The following is a 7,017-nucleotide window of genomic DNA, read 5'->3' on the forward strand; positions in this document are numbered from 1 at the left end:
ATAAATCCAAATTAAACCGGGGCCTGATGTCGGGGATATACCCCGCGGTATGACCGGGCCGGAGATATGACCCGACTGGGACTTGGCGTTTCATCAGTAACCCGCCCAAAGACTGGCAACTCACTGGTGACCCGGTCAGGCCTTGGTGACTCATTTGTGACCCGGCCAGTGGTTCAGATGATCGACAAGACCCAATGGCCCAAAAGGCGGCTCATGGGAAAGCTAACTCATGTTATGGTGGGGCGGCTTAAGAGGAAAGGCATGAGGAATATTTACCTTACAAGGAAGCAAGACCCGGACTTGTATCCGGCTTGTAATAGAAGATAGACTAGTCCTAATCCTACTAGGACTTCTCATGTAACCCGCCCCTTCAACTTATATAAGGAGGGACAAGTTTTTCTAGACGTCTCAATAGACAAGTCAAAATAGATGCTCTCGAGATAGAGGTAGCGAAACCTCGCCCTTGTAACCGAGATTGTCATCATCATCAATATCAATGAAGCAGGATGTAGGCTTTTACCTCCACCTTGAGGGGCCGAACCTGGGTAAAAACCTCGTGTTTCTCATCCCACTCAACCCCTCTCAAGCTACCACATAGATGTGTTGGCCTCACGACTAAGTCCTGACACTAAGGAGATCTGTCGTGACAAATCCACGACAGGTACCAAAGTAATCCAGGAGTGGATCTGGACAGCAGTCAAGAACATCCTGAAATACCTGAAAATTACTAAGGATATGTTTCTCGTTTATGGAGGTGACAAAGAGCTCATCGTAAATGGTTACGTCGATGCTAGGTTTGATACTGATCCGGATGACTGTAAGTCACAAACCGGACATGTATTTATATTGAATGGTGGAGCTATCAGTTGGTGCAGTTCCAAGCAAAGCGTCGTGGCAAGATCTATGTGTGAAGTGGAGTACATAGCTGCTTCGGAAGCAGCGAATGAAGGAGTCTGGATGAAGGAGTTTATATCCGATCTAGGTGTAATACTTAGTGCATGGGGTCCAATGAAAATCTTTTGTGACAATACTGGAGCAATTGCCCTAGCGAAGGAATCCAGATTTCACAAGAGAACCAAACACATCAAGAGACGCTTCAACTCCATCCGTGATCAAGTCAAGGAGGGAGACACAGAGATTTGCAAAATACATACGGATCTGAATGTGGCAGACCCATTGACTGAGCCTCTTCCACGAGCAAAATATGATCAGTAGCAAGACTCCATGGGTGTTAGAATCATTACAATGTAATCTAGATTATTGACTCTAATGCAAGTGGGAGACTGAAGGAAATATGCCCTAGAGGCAATAATAAAGTTGTTATTTATATTTCCTTATATCATGATAAATGTTTATTATTCATGCTAGAATTGTATTAACCGGAAACTTGATACATGTGTGTACAAAGACAAAACAAAGTGTCCCTAGTATGCCTCTACTAGACTAGCTCATTAATCAAAGATGGTTAAGTTTCCTAACCATAGACATGTGTTGCCATTTGATGAACGGGAGCACATAATTAGGAGAATGATTTGATGGACAAGACCCATATGTTAGCTTAGCATAATGATCGTTAAGTTTTATTGCTATTGCTTTCTTCATGACTTATACATATTCCTTTGACTATGAGATTATGCAACTCCCGGAAACCGGAGGAATACCTTATGTGCTATCAAACGTCACAACGTAACTGGGTGACTATAAAGATTCTCTACAGGTATCTCCGAAGGTGTCTGTTGGGTTGGCATAGATCGAGATTAGGATTTGTCACTCCGAGTATCGGAGAGGTATCTCTGGGCCCTCTTGGTAATGCGCATCATAATAAGCCTTGCAAGCAATGTGACTTATGAGTTAGTTGCGGGATGATGCATTACAGAATGAGTAAAGAGACTGGCCGGTAATGAGATTGTACTAGGTTTGAAGATACCGACGATCGAATCTCGGGCAAGTAACATACCGATGACAAGGAGAATGACGTATGTTGTCATTGCAGTTTGACCGATAAAGATCTATGTATAATATGTTGGAACCAATATGAGCATCCAGGTTCCGCTATTGGTTATTGACCGGAGATGTGTCTCGGTCATGTCTACATAGTTGTCGAACCCGTAGGGTTCGCACGCTTAACGTTCGATGGCGATTTGTATTATGAGTTATGTGTTTTGGTGACCGAAGATTGTTCAGAGTCCCGGATGAGATCGCAGACATGACGAGGAGTCTCGAAATGTTCGAGAGGTAAAGATTGATATATTGTATGATAGTATTTGTTCACCGGAAGTGTTTCGGAATGTATCGGGTACGTATCGGAGTACCGGGGGGTTACCGGAACCCCCCCGGGGGGGGGGGGAAGATATGGGCCACATGGGCTATAGGAGGGAGGCAGGACAGCCCACAAGGGGTGCCCCCCATGGAGGAGTCCGAATTGGACTAGGGGCGGGGGCGGCGCCCCCTTTCCTTCTCCTTCTCCCTCTCCTTCCCCCTTTCCCCCTCCGATAAAAGGAAAGGGGGCCGAATTGGACTAGGAGCCCAAGTGGGACTCCTCCCACTTGGGGTGCCCCTAGGCCGGCCTCCTCCCCTCTCCCTCCTTTATATACGGGGGCGGGGGGCTCCTCTAACACACATCAATTGTTCCAAGCCGTGTGCGGCGCCCCCTGCACCGTTTACTCCTCCGGTCATATTGTCGTAGTGCTTAGGCGAAGCCCTGCGCGAATCACTTCATCATCACCGTCGCCACACCGTAGTGCTGACGAAACTCTCCCTCGACACTTTGCTGGATCAAGATTTCGAGGGACATCATCGAGCTGAATGTGTGCAGAACTCGGAGGTGTCGTATGTTTGGTACTTGATCGGTTGAATCGAGAAGACGTTCGACTACATCAACCGCGTTAAACTAACGCTTCTGTTGTCGGTCTACGAGGGTACGTGGCCACACTCTCCCCTTATCGTTGCTATTCATCTCCTAGATAGATCTTGTATGTTTTTAGGATTTTTTTTGAAATTGCATGCTACGTTCCCCATCACCCATCATATAATTGAATGGGGTTTTCTTAGGATTATTAAAGTAGTGCATAAGATCTTTCACATAATGAGCATCGAGGTTTTAGGAGGTTCCCCATCTCCATGAGTAGCAAGTACACCTAATTTTTTTGGTATTCCGTGTTCCATATCCATAAATAAATATATAAAAAAACATAGAACAGCAAATAAAATCTATTTAGTGATAAAGCAAACAAGCACACAAGAGAATATTCACCCCATGCTATTGCTCCCCGGCAACGGCGCCAGAAAAAGGTCTTGATAACCCACAAGTATATGTGATCAATTGTAGCCTCTTTCGATAAGTAAGAGTGTCTAACCCAATGAGGAGCTAAATGTAGAACAAATATTCCCTCAAGTTCTATTGACCATCGATACAACTCTACGCACGCTTAACGTTCGCTTTACCTAGAACAAGTATGAAACTAGAAGTACTTTGTAGGTGTGATGGGATAGGTTTGCAAGATAATAAAGAGCACGTAAATAAAATCTAGGGGCTGTTTAGATATAGACATAACTAAGTTAGTTTTAGTAGAGATATTTTTTTCACAAGAAAGTTATTTGTCCCTAGGCAATCGATAACTAGACTGGTAATCATTGTTGCAATTTTATATGAGGGAGACGCATAAGCTAACAAACTTTCTCTTCTTGAATCATATGCACTTATGATTGGAATCTAGCAAGTATCCACAACTACTAAAGATCATTAAGGTAAAACCCAACCATAGAATTAAAGTATCAAGTCCTCTTTATTCCCATACACCATAACCCACTTATCCGTGTTTGTGTTTCTATCACTCACGCAAAGCAGGCAATAATCAAACCATGAACATATTGCAAACCCTACAGCAGGGATCCCTCACGCTTGCGCGACACGGAGAGCACCATAGGACAGCACCAGTAATAAAACATGCAACTCAAACCAATCACTATCATCAATTAACCCATAGGACAAAACATATCTACTCAAACATCATAGGATAGTCGTACATCATTGAGAAATAATATATAGCATTGATCACCATGTTCAAGTAGATATTACATCAGGGAGAAGAGGTGTTACACCGCTGCATAGAGGGAGAGAGAGTTGGTGATGACAATGGCGAAGTTGTTGGTGTAGATTGCGGTCACGATGATGGCCCCGGCGGTGTTCCGACGCCACCGGGAGAGGGGGAGAGAGCCCCTCTTCTTATTATTCCTCCTTGAACTCCTCCCTAGATGGGAGAAGGTTTCCCCTCTGGTCCTTGGCTTCCATGGTGGCAGAGGGGCGGGAGCCCCTACGAGATTGGATCTCTCTCACTGTTTTTGCTCTCCCTCTTTCTAGCCTTTCACTGTTTCTTAAATTCCCAAAGATCCATAACTCTGATTGGGCTGAAATTTTAACACGATTTTTATTTGGAAATTACTTTCTTGCGCCATAAGAAGGGCGCCAACCTCCTTACGGAGTGGCCACAAGGACCAGGGGGCGCCCTACCCCCTGGGGTGCGCCCTTCGTCCTTCTGGGCCCCTTGGGTATCGTCTCGGGTTGATTCTTTTTCCCAAAAATCACATATATTCCAAAAATAATCTTCGTAAATTTTTATCTCGTTTAGACTTTGTTTGATATGGATTTTCCGCGAAACCAAAAAACAAGCAACAAACAGGAACTGGCACTCAGCACTGGGTCAATATGTTAGTCCCAAAAAATAGTTTAAAAAGTTGCCAAAAGTATGTAAAAGTTATAGAATATTGGCATGGAACAATCAAAAATTATAGATACGACAGAGATGTATCAGGAATCGCTTTCCACCTCCTCCTCCTCTTCTTCTTACTTGTCCCCCTTGTGGGAGGAGAGGGCTTCGGTTTCTCCGGACATTGTGCCCGAAGGACCCTTGTGGCAGGGGTCGTCCTTGGCCTCCTTGACATTCTTCTTCTTGGCCTTTTTCTACGGCACTCGATACGGCGCCGGGACCAGCATCTCCATTAGCTGGGAGGTGGCTGGGTTCTCCTGCAGTGGCGCCGGACAGTTGATCCGCTCCGCCTTCGCCGTCCCACCTTGTGCGGAAAGAGGATAATGTAAATCTTCATCATCATCCGAAGAGTTAGCCAAATAAGTCTTCGGAAAGGTTATGCTTACCTCCAAGGCCGGGTTCTCACTTTCGAGTCCGATGTCTTCGGTCTTCATCGGCCAACTCTTTTGGGCCTTGAAAAGTTGCTTCCATATGTCTTCATGCATGGTGCCGAAGAAGCGCTACAAGGTCCGTGGCTCTTCCGGATTGAACTCCCACATGGGGGAGGCCCGGAGTTGGCAGGGAAGGACAGGATGGAGCATCACCTGGATCATGTTTGTGAGACCAGTGTTTTTGCCCAACACGTTGGAGATGCGCTTATGCAGCATCATCACCTCTGGTTGGGAACCCCAATCAAGGCCCTTCGCGGGCCATGAGGTGAGTCTCGTGGGAGGTCCGGATCTGAAGTCGGGTGTGGCCGCTGAGGGAGTCCTGGATTAGGGGGTGTCCGGATAGCCGGACTATACCTTCGGCCGGACTCCTGGACTATGAAGATACAAGATTGAAGACTTCATCCCGTGTCCGGAAGGGACTTTCCTTGGCATGGAAGGCAAGCTTGGCGATACGGATATGTGGATCTCCTACCATTGTAACTGACTCTGTGTAACCCTAGCCCTCTCTAGTGTCTATATAAACCGAAGAGTTTTAGTCTGTAGGACGAACAACAATCATACCATGGGCTAGCTTCTAGGGTTTAGCCTCTCTGATCTCGTGGTAGATCTACTCTTGTACTACCCATATCATCAATATTAATCAAGCAGGACGTAGGGTTTTACCTCCATCAAGAGGGCCCGAACTTGGGTAAAACATCGTGTCCCCTGCCTCCTGTTACCATCTGGCCTAGACGCATAGTTCGGGACCCCCTACCTAAGATCCGCCGGTTTTGACACCGACATTGGTGCTTTCATTGAGAGTTCCTCTGTGTCGTCACTTTTAGGCCCGATGGCTTCTCCGATCATCAACAGCGATGCGATCTAGGGTGAGACTTTTCTCCCCGGACAGATCTTCGTATTCGGCGGCTTTGCACTGCGGGCCAATCCGCCTTGTCATCTGAAGCAGATCGAAAGCTACGCCCCTGGCCATCAGGTCAGATTTGGAAGTTTGAACTACACGGCCGACATCCGCGGAGACTTGATCTTCGACGGATTTGAGCCACAGCCGAGCGCGCCGCATTGTCACAATGGGCATGATTTAGCTCTGCCGCCGAACAGTGCCCTGGAGGCCGCACCTGTGTCCTCTCTGACCCCTAGCTCGGAGCCGATCACACCAACCGAGGATGGGTGGTTAGACACCGCCTCGGGGGCTGCAATCTCTATGGCGATCGAGCTGAACACCAGCCCTATTCTCTGTGAAGCCCGTGACTCCAAGGAGCCGGACTCCTCTCCAGACTCCGAGCCCTCCGCGCCCCGACCGATCGAACCCGATTGGGCGCCGATCATGGAGTTCACCGCCGCGGACATCTTTCAGCACTCGCTCTTCGGCGATATTCTGAATGCACTAAAGTCTCTCTCTTTATTAGGAGAGCCCTGGCCGGACTATGGTCAGCAAGGTTGGGATGCGGATGATGAACAAATTCAAAGCCCACCCACCACCCACTTCATAGCCACTATCGATGATTTAACCGACATGCTCGACTTCGACTCCGAAGACATCGACGGTATGGACGCCGATGGAGGAGACGATCAAGAACCAGCGCCTATAGGGCACTGGAAAGCCACCTCGTCGTATGATATATACATGGTGGACACCCCAAAATAAGGCAATGGCGATGAAACAGCGGAGGATGACCCCTCCAAGAAGCAGCCTAAGCGTCGGCGTCAGCAGCGCTGCTCTAAATCCTGCCAAAACAAAAATGGTGATTCCGGCACGGGGGATAATAACACCCCGGACAGTGCCGAAGACAACCACCTCCAGCAAGATTCAGCATAGGAGG

Source organism: Triticum urartu, chromosome 6, assembly GCF_003073215.2.
Source record: "Triticum urartu cultivar G1812 chromosome 6, Tu2.1, whole genome shotgun sequence".
Taxonomy (NCBI): Eukaryota; Viridiplantae; Streptophyta; class Magnoliopsida; order Poales; family Poaceae; genus Triticum; species Triticum urartu.